Below are 19,744 nucleotides of genomic sequence, written 5' to 3' on the forward strand. Positions count from 1 at the left end.
TCTGGAAACCATGGCTTGAATTTCCTGCCACTGCCACTGCATCTGAATTGGCACAGCAGGGATAGAGATGTGAAAGCTCTGAGAGCAGGAATCGGTGAACCTATTTGAGAGCAGAGCTGGTGGGGAGCTCTGCATGGATCTGTGGTGAGTGAGAGGAACAGGGATGCTTCCATAGATAAGGAGGCTCCTACAGAGGACATTCTGGGACTGGGCAGACTAGCCAGAACAGGATGCTGCATTGACTTCAGTCACATATTCCCCTCTCAAGCAGGATTGGTAGGTAGTGCTTCACCTGGGTGATGCCACAGACTAAGACCCAATAGGCTAGACCAAACCAGGTCCCCGTGCCTGGCAGTGCACCCTAATGCAGTGAAGCCTTCAGAGGTTGACTGACCTGGAGGAGTGGGCCCAGCATAGGCTGCCCAGGTCTGTGTCTCCCTAATACACTGCAGTGGGTGGGAACACCTAGCCAGTGCAATTCAAACAAACTGTAACCGGCAAAGAAAAAAACTGGGCCTCCTATATACACTTGTATGGAAGGAACAAAAAGTATGGGAAGAGGAAGCAACAAGAAAAGGTCCTCAGTCCCCAATCCTGAGAACATTGATCCAGAAAAGGTAAATGCAAAGGAGAATGAGGACAGTAAGCATGCAATATCAGACAAGGCACCAATAGACATAAAACAATATCTTCAGGACCTCATAGATGATTTCAAAAGTGAAGTATTTAACCAAGTAAAGCAAGATATAAGTAGAATACTTAAAGAAATGATAAGCACCTACCAAGAAAAAACAGATGGAAGAATGGAATAACAGAAAAAAGGGGGATAATTGTTTGATAGAGAAAATAGTGAAAACATAGAATGCATGAAGCAGATTCAAAGAGAATTCTAGGAAACTAAAAACTCTACTAAAAGCTGGCATAACACCTTGAAAGAAACTAAGGGTAGATTGGTGAACTGGAGGACAGATTTGTAATGTGAGAGCCTGAAATTAAAAACTTCTTAAAAATAACAAGGAACCAAATAGCAATAATACAAAGGCTAGAAGATGATAAGAGGATCAATAACTTAAGAATTAAGAACATAAAAGAAGAAATAGGAACACAAACAAATGAACTACAAAAGCTATTCACAGAAATAATCCAGGAGAATTTCCCTAATTTAGCAAAAGGTAAAGATAGATGTGTGAGGCATACATGACCCCAGACACCTACAACCCAAACAGAGCTACACCCAGGCATACAATAATCAAAATTCCAGGAATCCAATATAAGAACAGAATATTAAAAGCCGCCAGAGACAAGAAACAGATCACTTACAAGGGAACACCCATCAGAATTATAGCAGACTTCTTGGCACAAACCATCAAATCATGAAGAGCATGGGGGGAAATAATTCAAGCTTTGAAAGATAATAACCTCCAGACAAGATTGATATATCCTGTACAACTGTCCCTAGAAACTGATCGAGAAACAAGGTGCTTCCAGGATAAAGAGGAGCTAGGAGAATTTTCAACCACCAATTCAACTCTACAGAGAGTACTGCAGGACATTCTAAAATAGAAAAATACCAAGATTCCAGAAACAGTAGCAGAGAGGCCACAATGAATGGGATCAGAAAGCAAAAATGAAGAAGAAATACTGACAACTAATGACAGAAAAAGAGCTCAACAGAAATGAGGCAAAGAATGTTGGATGGTAGAAACAGCTATTTTGGAGAAAACAAGACATCATAATAGCTAGTGCTGATTTAATATCATCTTGTTTTGAAGTCCCATCAAGCTTTTGTTCTTCTGTTTCCATCAGTCTTAACATGTTATATCTTATTGGATTTTACTATATGTGATAATATAAACAAAAACTTTTATAGACAAGGAGATAATACAGAAACCACTATTCATTTTCTATTAGTTGGTTCTAAACATCCGGTAATACTGTCATTTTCTTGAATGGTTTTACATTGCTTGATATGTTTGATGCTACAGTATATGAAGTTATGCTCAAAGATTTCAAGGAAAGAGACATTATGGTAACTACTATTATGTCGGGATATCTGTGTTGAAACACTATTTTGCTTAAATGGTTATGTTCTGACCTGTGCTGTTTTGTTGTTATGTCCTCTTTTATCTCAATCTCTTTTTTTATTATTTATTTTTTATTTTTATCTTTTTAATTAAGGGAAAAATATCAGGATATATTATAGTAACCCACTTTGATTTCCTATTAACTTGATTTGAAACCTTGTATTGCTCTCACCATCTTGTTTTGACTGATTTTAATCCATTCTGTTTTGCTTGATAGTACCAAGTTTGAGAGTATAGGCAACAACTGTGAAGACAATAAGATTCACTATGATGCCCATTCTGGTTTGACTATTATCTCCTTTTGAAGTCCTGTAATGTCTCCAACGTTTTGGTTTTATAGGTTTTGTTCTTTACTGTTTTGTTCAATTTTATTATAACTGATGATATAGGCAATTCTTTTAAAGATAGCAAGAGGCATTATGGTAGCCAGTGTTGATCACCTTGTAATCTGTTTTTACATTATGTACTATGTCCATCCTTTTGATTTTACTGATTCTGTTTTGTTATGTCACATTTGGTCTTATTCTCTTCAAAAAAAAGTAAGAAGAACTGTGGAAGTAATAAAACCCAAAATGTGTAATTTTCATTGTAAAAAAGTGAGGAAAAGAAAGTGCTCTAAAGGATATAACTGCATGTATATTTAAGTGTATAAGATAGATAGCCATATTCTTGAGTTTTTGTTGGATCATTGAACAGAACTGTTTGCAGTGTCACTGTTTGAATGTCCACGTTATAAGCTTTAATTTTGTAACTTGAACAACTATTTCTAAGATGACAATATTTAATCTATTAACTAGTGATTTCCTGCTGTCTTTTTTTGAAATTCTGCATAACTTGTACCCTTTTTCTGTTTTTTTCTTTTTCTCCTTAAATAAAATTTTTTAAAAAGATCTGATAGTCTATCTTTAGTTTCTTTCAAGCAGTTTTGCCAGCTTTCAATGGAGTTTTTATTTCATGGTAGTCTCTTTGAATGTTTCATGTATTCTAGTTTTTTTTATATTCTTCATCAAAGGTTTCTCTCCTTTTTCTATGCTCCTCCATTCTTCCATCTGTGTCTTCTTGAGAGGTACTTAGCATTTCCTTTATTATTTTTCTTATATCTTCCTTTACTTGTATTACAATTTCTGTTTTTAGTTCTTTTATAATGTCACAAAGATAATTCTTTATGTCAGATGCTGCTTTTTCAGACACTGCAGGTGTGCAACTGCAAATATCTTTTGTGTTTGCCTCTCCTGAGCCAGTAGTGTTTGTGTTGGGGGCTGGAGATTCCCTTTTGTTTTTTCCTTTTGTCATGTTTCTGGTTTCTTCCAGAATGGATAATGAAGGCCCCTGGCACTTCCTGTATTGGCTATGATTACTTTAGTGTGTTGGCTTGGGATTGCTGCCCTCCCCAGTCTGCTGATGTCCACTGATGTACAAACAGGGGTGGGGCAGGCTCTCCCCTCCCTTCTGGGCTGGTCAAGCTCTGGGAGTCATCACCATGTTAGTGTGTGCCACATGGATGGGGCTGGTTAGGTATACCTTCAAGGACACCTTGTCCTTTGCAATTGGATCATGCACAGAAGCAGAACTCAGTCCAAGCAATTCTCACTAATCTGCTCTGTGCTAGGAGTGACTGATTGAAGCTGCTGCAGTTCTAGTTCTGGGTTTAGCCTGCTCGATTCCAAACTGCCACCTGGTCGGTTGCCCATTCCTGTAGGAGGACTGATTTCACACATATTGTGAGCTGGTACAGATCTGTGAGCCAAGTGCTGCTTTCTGCTCCCCCACTCCCCTCCCCACCACTTCCTCTTGCAGAGGCCCTCAGGCTCACCCACCCCCAACTTCACTGCAGCTCTGTGTCTTTGGATTCCAGCAGTGTTTCATGTATGATGTGATGGGCTCTGGTGACAGTGAGTATATCAATAGCCTTCTATCCATGATTTTCTTTTTTTTCTCGCTCTTTTTTCCCTTTGGTTTCTTCCTGGGTCAAGAGAATCTATCTCCTTCCATGTGATCTTCTCCAGGATGTTTTATTCCAGCATCTGAGCTGTTTCTCTCGAGAAGATCTTTATTTTGTGGCTTATTGATCTGCCATCTTCTCAGCTGCTTTCATTTATCTTTTCAATCAACCAATTCTTAATTTCTTTGATCTTTTCTATTGCTTACTATTTGTTATTTCATTTATTTATACTCATCTTTATTATTTTCTTCCTTCTCCTGATTTTGGCCTTAATTTGTCTGTCTTATTTTTCCATTTCCTTGAATTATATACATAGGTTATTTATTTGAAGGTTATTTTTTTAAATGTAGACATTTATTGTTATAAAATTCCTTTTTACTATAAGATTTTTTTCATCCCTAGATATTTTTTAAAATTCCTGTGTGGTTTTCATTGTGAATTAATAGTTCTTCAATGTGTTGTCCACGATTTTTGAGTTTTCCTGTTTTCTCATCATTATTCTTTTCCAGTTTCATCCCATTGTGATAATAAAACATATTCAGAATGGTTTTGAACTTAAATTTGTTAAGACTTGTTTTATAATCTATAAGTTACTTATCTTGGAAGATGTGAGTATGTCTAAAGAGAATGTGCATCCTTTTGCTGTTTGATAGAATGTTCTATAACTGCTAAGTTCATTTGTTCTGAGTGTGGTTCAAATCAGATATTTATTGATTTTTTCTCTGGATGTTATGTCATTACTGAATGTGGAATATTGAAGAATCCTACTATTACTGCACTACTCTTCAGATCTGTCAATATTTGCATCACATATTTAGGTTCTCTGATGTTAAGTAATTGTAAATTTGCACTTTTTATATTTTCCTTTTGAATTGACAATTTTATTAAAATATAACGACTTTCTATTTTGTTCTTCTCCAAAGACAGTTTTTGACTTACTCTTGTTTTTTGTTACCTTCATAGTCATCCCTTCTTTTAATTGCCAGGTATCATCTCTTAATTACAATTATTATTTTAATTTACAAAACAATATTGCATATTTGGGTGGTACAGTGTGACACATTGTATATAATGTGCAAGGATCACCTCTTCTTTTTCTGGTTCCTATTCTCCTGGAGTACTTTTATTGCAAGCCTTCAGTTATAGTCTATGAGTGTCCTTATATTAAAAAAGCGTCTGTATGAGATAATATATTGCTGAATCTTACTTTATCTTTTTTTAACCCATTCATTCAATTCACATATTTTGATCAGATCATTTAACCTATTTACAGTTGAAGTAGTCATTGGTAGGTGAGGACTCACAAGTGTCATTTTCTTGTTTTTTCTCTTTATCAATTGTTTTATACTCTCTTCCTTTCCTTGTGTCCTTTTGTCAGTTGGTGGAGGTGTTTGGGTATTTTCATTGATTCCTTTCTCTTTACATTTTTTGCAGCTATTACATGTTTTTCCTTTAAGTAACTTAAGGCTTGCATAAAAGATCTTGCAGTTATACACTGTGTTTATCCTATTTGGAATCCTTGAATCTATGCCTATTTCCTTCCTCAATCAAGCTTGGGAAACTTTTAGTTATTATTTCTTTGAATAAGCTTTCTGCATCATTTCTCTTGCTTCTCCTCCTGAAATACCCATGATGAATATTTTTGTTTGCTTGACATTATCCCAGAAATCTGGTAGACATTCTTTACTATTTTCATTTTTTAACTTTTTCCTACTGGGCCTAGATAATACAAAATGACCTATCTTCAAGTTACTACTTCTTTTTGAAGTTTTATGGGATGGACTCTGTTCTTCTAGCTTTCTATTGCATTTTTCATTTCATTTATTTTTTGAAGTATCAGAATTTCTCTGTCTATTGAGATTATTGTTTTATTCATACATTGTGTTTTTTGTCATTGAGTTGTTTGTTTTCTATTACAAATTACAGAAATTCTCTTAAGAAATTATGTTGAATTTCTTACTAAGCAATTCATAGATTTCTATGTCTTTGAACACAATTACTAGAAATTTATTATTCGTTTGATGATATGATGTCATTGTTCTTTGGATGTGTTCCTTGTACCCTTGTGCTGATGCCTGTACATTTAAAGGAACCTCTTCCACAGTTGCCTCTTCCACATTTTGCATACTGGCTTCAGTAGGGAAAGGGTTTCATCAGTGGCAGACTTAATGTGTGTTGGGTCTGGTCTGAAGCTGTGCAAGCATTGATACAGATTCATATTTGAGTCACAGGCATGTGTGTGGTTATCCCAGGGCTAAAAGTGGATGGGTGAGAGTTTGTGGAGGGGTTGGGTATGGAGAAGTTCAGCACTGACACTGATCCAGGGATGTACACAAGTGACTCCTGTAGTAAAGCTGGTGTTCAGTGTGGCTCTCAGTTCAAGTGAGTGCAGTGTCATAGAGGTTCCAGGCAGCTGTGTGAGCTGGATTCAGTGTCAGAGAAGACTGCAGGGTGTTTAGTGGCAAAAGCTGCTGTGAACATTTTGTTTTGCCCCAGTGGGAATCATGGCTGAGAGGCTCTCTAGGAACCAAACTGTGTTGGCCCCGAGTATGGAGTGATGCAGGCAACCTTGCTGAAATTTTTCTCTATGGCTACCTCAGGTATTTTCTTCACTTGATTGTTACAGCTCCTTAGTTGTACTGAACCGTGCAAGAGCTATTTTTAATCTGTGAGTAATTGTTAAATGTTTATCATTATGACTATTATTATTTTGTGGAGGGATGATGTATGGGATCTCCTAATCTGCCATCTTGCTGATGTCAATCTGTCATGATTTCTTAAAAGTTCACTGCTTAATTTCCAAGGGCTTAGGGGGTAATTTTGACATTTATTCTTTATTTCTAGCTTCTTTGTTTTTTTTTTCAGAACACACAATATATATGTACTCTATATTTATGAAAAAACCTACATTATTACATGGCCTAGTAAAGAAATCTTATTTATTTTGCAATGTTCTTTTTTTTGAAGAGTGTACACACACTGGTTGATAGAGTGCTTCTTGAATGCCAACTAGTTGTCTTTGGTTAAGAATGTACATTCCCTAGGAGTGTACATTAAGTACCGGAAGTGTAAATTATTAGGTTATAAAACCTAATAAAGATATGCAATTACTCTTTGTCAAATTAAAAAACAAAATAGTATTTTAAAAAGAAACTATATATTGCAAAAGCATTCAAATCTTCCATATTTTCACTGGAGTTTTTATGTGAGAGAGATGCTGATGATCCAGTTAGAAAATGAATTAGTCTATTTTTTCCTTTAGTTCTGTAAAATTTTACTTTATACCTTGAACATTTAGTATTAGATACAAACATATTTAAGATGGTTCATCTTCCTCAAAACTCTTTAAATTTTTTTGTCTCTGAAAATAATGTTCACTTTAATCGTTTACTGTTACTAATATAGCTAAATCTTTCTTAAGTTGAAAGTCTTCATATAACATCTTTCTCTTGTAAATTTTTGCTTCTCTCTACTGTCTGTAGTTCATTAAAATATTACTTGTCTTATCAACATGTATTTGGACTCTTTTAAAGTCATCAGTGACAATTTTTATTTTGATGCATGTACTTATTCTGTTTATATTTGTTATCATATTGACAATGTGCATTTTTTAAAATTTATTTAAGAGAAAAAAGACAAAGAAAAGAAAAACAAAAAGAAACTGAGACAAACAATAACAACAAACCCAAAGCAATAACAGTATAGATTTTCAAAACAAGATGACAGGAATTTAACCATGTTTGTAATACTGTATGTTGTTATCTTCAAAAGTATTGTCTAGATTACCAAATATCTAATCATATTACCAAATATCTAACCATATGAGTATTATCTGTTCTTTACCAAGAACTAATGCAATTAGTAGTATAGTCATCTTAACTATCTTACGTATACATATACAAATTTATATCTCTTTCCTTTTCCCTTCTTTCTTTTCTCCTTTCCCCCACCCATTACTTTTCCTCTTTAAGTAGTTCCTTACCCTTACACAGTATTTACTGTAGATTTGAATAGCATTTGCTATTTCAGTTTCTTTCACTAGGGAGGCAATACAGCATTTACACATGTGATTTTGAGTTACTTTACTTATGAGTATGGTTTCAAGTCATGTCCATTACCTTTATTCCAGTACCATGCTGATTTTATCACAGCAATACAATTTCAAGTTGGGGATTGTGATGCTTCCTGCCTTGCCTTTGTTGCCCAGAATTGTCCTTGCTAGTCTATGTGTATTCTGGTTTCAGATGAATTGTAGGAATGAGTTCTCTAGTTTTGTGAGATATGCAAATGGTATTTGGTTGGAGTTGCTTTAAATATGTATAACAATTTTGGGAGAATGGCCATTCTCACAATGTTTTTTTCTTCCTATCTATGAACAGGGATTATTTTCCATTTTCTCAAATCTTTCCAATTTCTTTTTTCAGACTGCTGTAATTTTCAATTAAAATGTATAAATCTTTTACTTCCTTTGTTAGACTAATTCATAAGTATGAATTCTATCATTTTTTGGATGCTATTGTGAAGAGTGTGGTTTCCCTTATTTCTCTCTCAGTTTGTTGTTTGTGGAAGGAATACTATTGATTTTGAGTGTTGGCTTTGTACCCATTTATATCTACTGAATTTGGTTATTGCATCTAGAAGTCTTTGAATGGAGTTTTGGGGGTCTTCTATGTAAAGTATCATATCATCTACAAACAATGATAATGTAACTTCTTTCTTTCCTATCTTTATTCCTTTTGCTTCCCTCTCTTGTCTAATTGCTCTGGCTAATGTTTCCAGAACATCCAACAAGGTGCATTTTAATTTCTCTCTTGTTATTGGTTTTTCATTTGTTTCAACTGTTCTATCGAGATTTTGTTCTGCTCTTCTATTTTATTTTCAGTTAATTATTTTAGGAGTCTGTTTTTGCTCTTCATTTTGCCTTAAACTACTTATCTTTGCATTACTTTTGATAATTACTATAGATTACAATAATCAATGACTTTTTCAAGTCCTGTATCTATTCACTATTTTAGCATTTTCCCTTGTAGGTAGTTTATTCCTTTGCTTCCACAATGTCTACTCCCTCTCCTCACGAGACATCTTTTTTTCCTGCATCACTTGACATAGTCATATTCTTTCACTCTGTTACTGTGGTGTTTCACAGTTGGGTCAGTTTCTGCATTTGGATTCCGATTTGCATTCCAGAAATAAAGGTCTCTTGATCATGGTACATAATCCTTTGAATATATGAATGAATTTTATCTTAGGTAGTTTATTGAATCTTTTTCATCTTCTTTTTTATCCATCTTCTTTCAACTCAAAACAGAAATTGAAGAGCAGCTGGAGATGTAGTGCATTAGTACAGCCCTTGTCTGGAATGTATAAGTTTCTGGATTCAGTCTCTAGCAACACAAAACTTTTTAGCCTTCTTTTAATTTGTTTTCTCATCTGCTAATTTTTTAGTTATGCACTGTTAAATTTTCCTATATAAGTAAATTTATTTTGTGGTTATTGGCCAGCATGTTTTATGCATTTTTGCCAATCTAACTGTATTATAGTATTTCTGACTGTATATTTTTGTTTATCTTGTGTCTAGTACTGCTATCCATGTGTGGTTTATTCTGTGGGTGTTTGGGGTGTGCAATTCTTCTATCATTTTATTTTATCTCAATTCTGTCTTTTCCTCTCTTTTTCCCTTCTTTCCCGTTACATCTCTTTATACCCTTTCCTTTTGCTATTTCCCTTTTTTATTCCAGAGAAATCATGTGATATTTAAATTTGTGCATCTGACTTATTTCATTTAACATTAGGATCTTAAAAGGTAGTAATTTTCTTGTAAATGATTTGCTTATGCTTTTTTTGGCAGAGAGGAATTCCACTGTGTAAAAAATCTTTCTAAAATGCCAGTAGCCTAATCTTCCACAATTTTCAAATCAGTGGGGTTAATGGATAATAGAAAAATCAGTTTACCTGATTTTTTGGAACGTACTACCGATAAGTAAGTAAGGAGATTTTAAACTTTAGTGTTTAATTTTTATCATTCATGTTGCATAAAAATGAAATTTTAAATATGGTTTATATACTTATATTTTTGATGTTTTCTGATGATATTTGTACATGTTTCAAAGATACTTAATTTGCACATAAGTGAAATGACTCTAACACAGTTCAAAATGAAAGAAGAAAATGATTTGTTAATTGATTTGATTTAACAAGAGGTGATTTAAAGTATAATATTCCTTTTTATTTAAAGAAAAAAACAAAATAGTAAAAGGGTACAAGTAATACAGAATTTCAACAAAATAAACAGTAAGAAATCACTAGTTAATAGATTACATATTGTCATCTTAGAAATAGTTGATCAAGTTACAAAATTAAGTATACAAAGTGGACATTCAAACAGTGAGAATGCTAACAGTTGTGTTCAAATTGTCATCTACCTTACACACCTAAACACACTTGCAGTTGTGTCCTTCTTTTCCTCTCTTTTTTACAATAACATTTACACATATTGGGCATTATTACTCCATCAGTTCTTATTACATTTTATTGGAAGAGAATAAAACCAAATGTGACAAAAAAAAGCAAAGTCAGTCAAAACAAAAGATGGACATAGTACATATGTAAAAATAGAATACAAGGTAATCAACAATGGTTACCATAATGCCCCTTGCTACCTTAAAAAAGTTGCCTATATCATCAGGTATAATAAAATTGAACTAAACGCTACAGAACAAAACCAATAAAACCTAAACATTGGAGCATTACTGAACTTCAAAAGAAGATAATAGTCAAACCAGAGTGGGCATCATAGTGAATCTTATTGCCTCCAAAGTAGTTGCCTATACCCTCAAAATTGATAATATCAAACAGAACAGAATAGAGTAAAATCAGTCAGAACAAGATGGTGAGAACAATACGGGGCTTCAAATCGATTTAATAGGAAATCAAAAAAGCTACTATAATATATCCTGCTAATTTTTTAAAAAAATTTTTCCCTTAATAAAAAATAATAATAATAAATAAATAAATTTTTAAAAAGAGGGGAGATTGAAATAAAAGAGGACATAACAACATAACAATACAGGTCAGAACAGAACAATTTAACCAACATAGTGTTTCAGCACAAGATAATCCGACATAATAGTAGTTACTATAGTGCCTCTTTCCTTGAAATATTTGAGTATAACTTTGTATACTATAGCATCAAACATATGAAGACAGTGTGAAACCATTCAAGAGGATGAAAGTATTACAAGATATTTAGAATCAGCTAATAAAAAATGAGCAATGGTTTTTACATTATCTTTTTGCCTATAAAAAATTTTGTTTATACTATCCCATATAATAAAATCCAATAAGATACAACATGATAAAACCAATGGAGACAGAAAAACAATTTTATGAGACTTCAAAACAAGATGATATTAAATCAGCACTAGCTATGTTTGTTTTCTTCAAAATAGCTGTTCATATTATCACAGACAATAATATCAAACAGCCCAGAATAAAACCATTCCAATTAATGAGTGAAAACTTTATAAGGCTCCAAAACTGTATAATGGGGACTCATGATTACCACATACTTTTATGTATGTCAATTCTTACACTAGGAAAACTATTCGGTATTCATACATGTGAGTTTGATTTATTTCACTTATGGGTATGGTCTCAAGCTGTGCCCATTTATTTATAAATATCTCAATGTGATCCTTCTTTATAGCTGAGTAGTACTCCATTGTATAAACATACACAACATTTTTATCCAAATTGTGCTGCTATAAACATGGGTGCACATATAACACTGTGATATGATGCTTTCGTTTCTTCCTGGAATATGCCTAGATGTGGAATAGCTGGAACAAATGGGACTTCCAATCCCAGCTTTCTTAGAAATCTCCAGACTAACCTTCAAAATGGTTACACCAGTCTACACTCCCACCAACAGTGCAGAAGAGTTCCTATTTCCCCACAGCCTCTCCAGCATTTGTTGTTGGTGCTTTTCGTGATCCTGGGCATTCTTTCTGGAGAGAGATGGAATCTCAGTGTGCTTTTAATTTGCATTTCTCTAATCACTAATGATGATGAACATTTTTGATGTATTTATATGCCATTTGTATTTTCTCATCTGAGAAGTGTGTATTCATGTCAGATGCCCATTTTTCTATTGGATCTTTGAATTTTGGGAGTATGATTTTTTTTTAATTCTTTATATGTTTTAGACAGAAATCTTTTGTCTGAGGGACAGTTCACTAAGATTTTTTCCCACTTTGTATGTTTTCTTTTCACTATGCTGGACATTTCTTTTGACATGCACAAACTTTTTAATAAGAGGTGATCCCAGTTATTGATTTGTGAAGTATATCCCATGCAGTTTGAGTCCTGTTAAATGAATTTTCTACCTACCCGTATATCTTCAAGGTTTTTACCCAATTTGTCTTCCATTAGATTTAGTGTTTCTGTTTTAATATTCAGATCTTTGATCCATTTAGATTTTAATTTAGTACATGGTGATAGGCATGGGTCTAGTTTTAGTTTTCGGCATATGGGGAGACAGTTTTTCCAACACCATTTATTAAAGTGACTGTTGTTCTTCCAGTGAACATGTTTGGCCCCTTTATCAAAGATAAGGTGGTTGAGTGTGTTTGTAGTTGTGGTTGTATCTTCTAATCTATTCCATTGATCTTCAGCTCTGTTTTGTTTCCAGTACCATGTTGATTTTACTACTGTTGCTTTGTAGTATAACTTCAAGTCAGGGATTGTGATGCCTCCTGCCTTGCCTTTGCTGCTTAGAACTTTCTTTGCTATTCTAGGTCTCTTCTCACTCCAGATGAACTTTAGGAGTGATTTCTCGAGATCTATGAGGTATGTTGATGGTATTTTTATTAGGATTGCATTGAATCTGTATAACAGTTTTGGGAGAATGGCCATTTTCACAATATTTATTCTTCCTATCTATGAGCAATGGATATCTTTCCATTTTCTGAGGTTGTCTTGAATTTTTTTCCATGTATTATAATTTTCCCTGTATAGGACTTTCATGAGAGTAATTCCTAAATATTTCATTTTTTTGGTTGCTAGTGTGAAGAGTGTAGCTTCTCTTATTTCTCTGTCAGTGATTTTGTTGTTAGCGTATAGGAATGCTATTGATTTTGGAGTATTAATTTTGTATCCACTACATTACTTAATCTATTCATTGTATCTAAGAGTCTTTCAATGGAGTTTTGGGGGGTCTTCTATGTAGAGCATCATGTCATCTGCAAACAATAATAATTTAACTTCTTCTTTTCCTATCTTTAGCCTTTTATTTCTCTCTTGTCTAACTGTTCTGGCTAGTATTTCCAATACTATATTAAGTAGGAGCAGTGATAAGGGACAGCCTTGTCTTGTACCTGATTTTAAAGTAAAGGTCTTCAATTTTTGGCCATTTAGTATGATACTGGCTTTTGGTTTGTCATAGATGGCCTTTATTATATTAAAGTAAAGATCATTTTTCTAATTTTCTGTAAATTTCTTATCATAAATGAATGTTGGATCTTATCAAAGGCTGTTTCTGCATCTACAGAAATGATCATGTGATTCTTACTTTTGGCTTTATTGATATGAAGTATAATATTCCTTAACCAACCTTACAAAAAATGACTCCTCAAATTTATTTTTACAGAAAAAATTAGAAATTTATTGACATTTATATTTTAAGTTTAAGTTTATTGATTATGTGGTATACACGTTCAATCAAGTTGCTTTATTTTAAAAAGTCGAAAATACATAGTCCAGATATTTAAAAGTAAGCCTCTGTTAAACACATTACATTTATAATTTCTAGAACATTCCTGTAACATTGTGTATTTTCCAGAGCTTCCTTTTTAAAAATTTTTTTACTTTATTTTAAAGAAATTAAGATGAAACAGGATGGAACAAAGCACATCAGAGCAGAACAATGTAAGAAACACAGCACTTCACCACAAGACAATGGGTTATTAATAGTAGCTACCATAATGTCTCTTTCTTTGAAATACCTTCACATAAAATAGTATCAAACATAACAAAAAGCATAAAACCATTCGAGATAATCAAAGTATTACAGGGCATTCAGAATCAAATAACAGAAAATCAATGAAATGAGGAATCATGATTACCATAAAATCTTATGTACACTTTTCATTTCTTAAACTAGGGAGTCTATAGAGTATTTATATATATATGAGTTTGATTTATTTCACTTGTGAGTAGGGTCTCAAGTTGTGTCCATTTATTTATAAATATCTCAATGTGATCATTCTTTATAGCTGAGTAGGTCTGCATTGTATAAAAATACAACTTTTTTATCCATTCCTCAGTTGATGGACATTTAGGTTGTTTCCAAGATCTGGCTATTACAAATTGTGCTGCTGTAAACATGAGTGCACATATATCACTGTGGTATGATGTATTCAGTTCTTCTGGGAATTTGCTTAGAAGTGGAATATCCAGGTTGAATGTGATTTCCTATCCCAGCTTTTTGAGGAATCTCCACACTGACCTCCACAGTGGTTGCACCAGTCTACACTCCCACCAACAGTACAGGAGAGTTCCCTTTCCCCAAAGCCTCTCCAGCATTTGTTGTTGGTAATTTTCTTGATCCTGGTCATTCTTTCTAGAGAGAAATAGAATCACAGTGTGGTTTTAATTTGCATTTTTCTAGTGACCAATGCTGATGAACATTTTTTCATGTATTTATTTGCCATTTGTATTTCCTCATCTGAGAAGTGTATATTCATATCAGATGCCCATTTTTCGATTGGGTCTTTGAATTTTGGGGTCTGATTTTTTAAAATTCTTTATATGTTTTAGACAGAAGACCTTTGTCTGATGGACAGTTCCTTAATATTTTTTCCCACTTTGTGTGTTTTCTTTTCACTATGCTGGAGATTTCTTGTGATGTGCAGAAACTTTTTAATAAGACATGATCCCAGTTATTGATTCTGGGAAGTAGTTCCCATGTGATTTGATTCCTGTTCATGAATTCTCTAACTACCCCAATATCTTCAAGATGTTTACCTATTTTGCCTTCCAACAGATTTAGTGTTTCTGCTTTAATATTCAGATCTTTGATCCATTTAGATTTGAGTTTAGTATATAGTGATAGGCATGAATATAGATTTAGTTTTTGGCATATGGGGAGCCAGTTTTTCCAGCACGATTTATTAAAGAGACTGTCATTTTTCCAGTGAACATGTTTGGTCCCTTTATCAAAGATAAGGTGGTTGAGTGTGTTGGTAGTTTTGGTTGTATCTCCTAACCTATTCCCTTGATCTACAGATCTGTTGATTTTATTACAGTATTACCATGTTGATTTTATTACAGTAGCTTTTGTAGTATAATTTCACATATTGTGATGCCTCCTGCCTTCCCTTTGTTGCCTAGAATTGTCTTTGCTATTCGAGGTCTCTTTTGGTTCCAGATGAATTTTAGAAGTGATTTCTCTAGATCTATGAGGTACATTGGTGGTATTTTTATTGGCATTGCAGTGAATCTGTATAACAGTTTTGGGAGGATGGCCATTTTCACAAATTTATTCTCCCTATCTATGAACAAGGGATGCCTTTCCATTTTCTGAGATTATCTTTGATTTCTTTTTTTAGGGTATTATAGTTTTCCCTGTATAGATCTTTTACTACTTTCTTGAGATTAATTCCTAAGTATTTCATTTTTTGGATGCTCGAGTGAAGGGTGTGGCTTCTCTCATTTATCTCTCCTTAATTTTGTTGTTAGTGTATAGAAATGCTATTGATATTTGAACATTGATTTTGTATCCAGCTGCATTGCTGAATTTTTTTTATTATATCTAGGAGTTGTTCAATGGAGTTTTGGGGGTCCTCTATGTAGAGTAATATGTCATCTGCAAATAATGATAATTTAACTGCCTCTTTTCCTATCTTACCCCTTTTATTTCTCTCTCTTGTCTAATAGCTCTGGCTAGTGTTTCCAGTACTATATTGAATAAGAGTGGTGATAAGAGACATCCTTCTCTTGTGTCTGATTTTAAGGTAAAGGTCTTCAGTTTTTGGCCATTTAATATGATGTTGGCTGTTGATTTGTCATAGATGGCCTTTATCATACTGAGGAAAAGACCATCTATTCCAATTTTCTGTAAGGTTCTTATCATTAATGAGTGTTGGACCTTATCAAAAGCTTTTTCTGAATCTACAAAATGATCATGTGATTCTTACTTTTGGCTTTATTGATATGGTGGGTTACATTGATTGATTTACATATGTTGAACCTTCCTTATGTGCCTGGGATGAATGCCACTTGGTCGTGGTGTATAATCTTCTTCACGATTTGCTGCATCCTGTTTGGCAATATTTTATTGAGAATTTTTGCATCTATGTTCATTAGAGAGATTGGCCTGTAGTTCTCTTTTTTTAGTTGCGCCTTTCTCAGGTTTTGGCACTAGAGTAATATTTGCTTCCAGGAATGACTTAGGAAGAATTGCTTCTCTTTCAATTTCATTGAAGATTTAAGGAGTGTCAGCAGTAAGTCTTCTTTGTATTTCTTGTAAAATTCTGCAGTGAATCCTTCGGGGCATGGGGTCTTCTTGGTAAGTAAGAACTTAATTACATTTTCTATTTCATTAAAATAAAATGGGTTATTCAGCAGTTTTACATCTTCTTGACCCAGCTTTGGTACTTCATGTGTTTCTAGGAATCTGCCCATTTCTTCTGTGTTATTGAACCTATGAGAGTAGAGGTTTTTGAAATAGGTCTTCATAATCTTCTGTATTTCCACAAAGTCTGTAGTGATTTTGTCTTTTGCATTCCTTGTTGCATGAATCTGAGCTTTTTCTTTCCTTTTTAAAATAAGGTTGGCTAGGGGCTTATCAACTTTATTTATTCTTTCAAAGAACCAACTCTTTGATTCATTGATGCTTTGGATTGTTTTCTTAGACTCTATTGCATTAATTTCTGCTCTGATTTTTATAATTTCCTCTCTTCTTTTGGCTTTGGACTTGACTCACTCTTCTTTTTCTAGCTGTTTGAGGTGTAGCGTCAGGTTGTTTATTTGTATTAATTCTGTTTTCCTGATTGGGTACTCAGTGAAATAAATTTTTCTCTGAGGACTGCTTTTTTGCATCCCACAAATTCCAGTAAGTTGTATTTTTATTTTCCTTTGCTTGTAGGTATTGTTTAATTTCTTCTTTAATTTCCCCTGTGACCCACTGGTTGCTCAAGATTGCATTATTCCATTTCTATGTTTTTGAGGGAGAGGTTTTTCCAATTACTTTTATCATTAGTTTCTAGTTTCATGGTGCTATGATCTAACAACATACTTGGGATAATTTCAACTCATTTGCATTTATTTAAATATGTTCTGTGTGTTAGTATTTAGTCTATTTTAGAGAATGTCCCATGTACCACTGAGAAGAATTTATATTCTGATGTTGTTGAATGGAACGCTCTGTATATGTTTATCAAGTCCATTTGTTTAAAAGTGTGATTCAGTTTTGTTATTTCTTTGCTGATTTTCTGTCTGGTTGATCTGTCCCTTGTTGTCAATGGTGTATTAAGGTCTCCTGTTATAACTGTGGTATTGTTTATGTGATTTTTCCTTTCTATTAATACTTGCTTTGTATAACTGGGTGCTCTAGAATTTGTTTCATATATATTTAATGTTGTTATCTATTCCTTTTGAAATTTTCTCCTAACCAGTATGTAATGACCTTCATTATCTCTTAGGATCATTCTTAGTTTGAAGTTCACATTGTCTGCAACAGAATAGCAACCTCCATTTTGGGGGGGTTCCTGTTCCTGTAGTATTGTTTTCCATCCTTTGACTTTCAGTCTGTGACTTTCCTTTTGGGTTAGATGGGATTTTTGTAGACAGCATATGGCTGTATGTTGTTTCTTGATCCATTCTGCCAGGCTGTTTCTTTTAATTGGTGAATTGAGAGCATTTACATTAATTGTTATATATTGGTTTGTTGTTGACATGTTATCTTTTTTGAAGTTGCATCTTTATCTTTCCATTCTGCTTAATTGTCTGCCTTCTTTAGTGGTTTTTTTCCTATGTGTATCTAAACTGTCTTTCAGTATTCTTTGCAAGGTTGGCTTGGTGATCATGAAGTTCTTCAGTTGTTCTTTATCATGGAAGCATCTCATTTCTCCATCAGTTTTGAAGGAGAGTTTTGCAAGGTACATCATTCTAGGTTGGAAATCATTTTCCTATAGGACCTGAAATACTTCACTCCATGCTCTTCTTGACTTCATTGTTTGTGTTGAGAAGTCTGCTGTGATTCTGATAAGCTTTTCTTATAGGTGATCTGTCTCTTCTCTCTAACAGCTTTTAATATTCTATTTTTATGTTGATTTCTGGGATGGTGATTATTATATGTCTGGGTGTATTTTTGTTTTGGTTATGGCTACTTGGAGTTCTATATGCTTCACTAATCCTAATTTCAGTTCCCATTCTCACGTTCAGGAAATTTTCAGCTATTACTTCTGTGAATAGTCTCTTGATACCACTTGTGTTAATCCTTCCTTTTTCATTTATCTCTATCAAACTTATGTTGTTTTTCTTTGAGTCCTCTTGCAGCTGTTGGATTGTTATTTCCTGATTCCTTTTTATTTTTTAAGAGATCTTTCCTTTCCTGTTCACTAGGTGCAACCTTGTCTTCAAGATCTGAAATTCTGTCTTCACTTTCATTGAGGTGGTTTTGACAATTTTCAGTGGAATTTTTGATTTCCTGTATGTATCTTTAAATCTGCTTTATGTATTCTCTATGTTTCTTATATTGTTCATCTAGGGACTTTATCTTTTTGTTTTCTTCCTCTAATTTTTTAACTGTGTCTTCTTTAGATGTGTTCAGCATCTCTTTCATTATTTTTATCAATTCTTCTTTTACCTGGGATATTATTTCTAGTTTGAATTCTTTTAAAGCTTCTTGGAGTTGTTTCTTTATTTCACTTAATATTATTTCAGGTTTTTCAGGCATATGGCATATATGTTCTTTTAGGAAAAAAAGGGTACAAGTTATACAGAATTTCTGAAAAAAAATAAACAGTAAGAAATCACTAGTTAATGGATTACATATTGTCATCTTAGAAATATTTGTTCAAGTTTCAAGATTAAAGCATATAAAGTGGACATTCAAACAGTGAGACTGCAAACAGTTCTGTTCAATGATCCAACAAAACTCAGTAATATCATTGTCTATCTGATACACTTAAATATACATGCAGTTATACCATTTAGAGCACTTTCTTTTCCTTTCTTTTGTACAATGACTATTACACATTTTGAGTTTCATTGCTCCCACAGTTCTTATTACTTTATTTTGGAAGAGAGTAAAACCAAATGTGACTTAACAGAACAGAGTCGGTTGAATCAAAAGGATGGACATAATAGATAATGTAAAAACATAACACAAGGTGATCAACAGTGGTTACCATAATGCTTCCTGCTATCTCAAATAAAATTGCCTATATCATCAGTTATAATAAAATTGAACAAAACAGTAAAGAATGAAACCAACAAAACCAAAACATTGGAGACATTACAGGTCTTCAAAAGTAGATAATAGTTAACCAGTATGGATGTCATAGTGAATCCCACTGTCTTCACAGCAGTTGCCTAAACTTTCGAACCTGATACTATCAAGTAAAGCAGAATAGAGGAACATCAGTCAAAACAAGTTGGTGAGAGCAATACAGGGCTTCAAATCAAGTTAATTGAATATCAAAGTGGGTTACTATAA

General features: G+C 33.6%; 1 long non-coding RNA gene across 1 annotated transcript in view; it reads left to right on the forward strand.

Annotated features, from left to right (window-relative positions):
• The first annotated feature begins 3,803 nt into the window (after positions 1-3,803).
• Positions 3,804-19,744, forward strand: part of LOC134475245 (uncharacterized) — a 39,125-nt gene continuing 23,184 nt past the window's right edge. Inside the window, exon 1 of the long non-coding RNA XR_010046290.1 lies at positions 3,804-3,976. This is a non-coding gene — a long non-coding RNA (uncharacterized LOC134475245). The remainder of the gene's footprint in view (positions 3,977-19,744) is intronic.

The sequence above is a fragment of the Cavia porcellus genome, unplaced genomic scaffold (genome assembly GCF_034190915.1).
Source record: "Cavia porcellus strain 051 isolate PalLab524CR breed Dunkin Hartley unplaced genomic scaffold, mCavPor4.1 scaffold_2, whole genome shotgun sequence".
Lineage (NCBI taxonomy): Eukaryota > Metazoa > Chordata > Mammalia > Rodentia > Caviidae > Cavia > Cavia porcellus.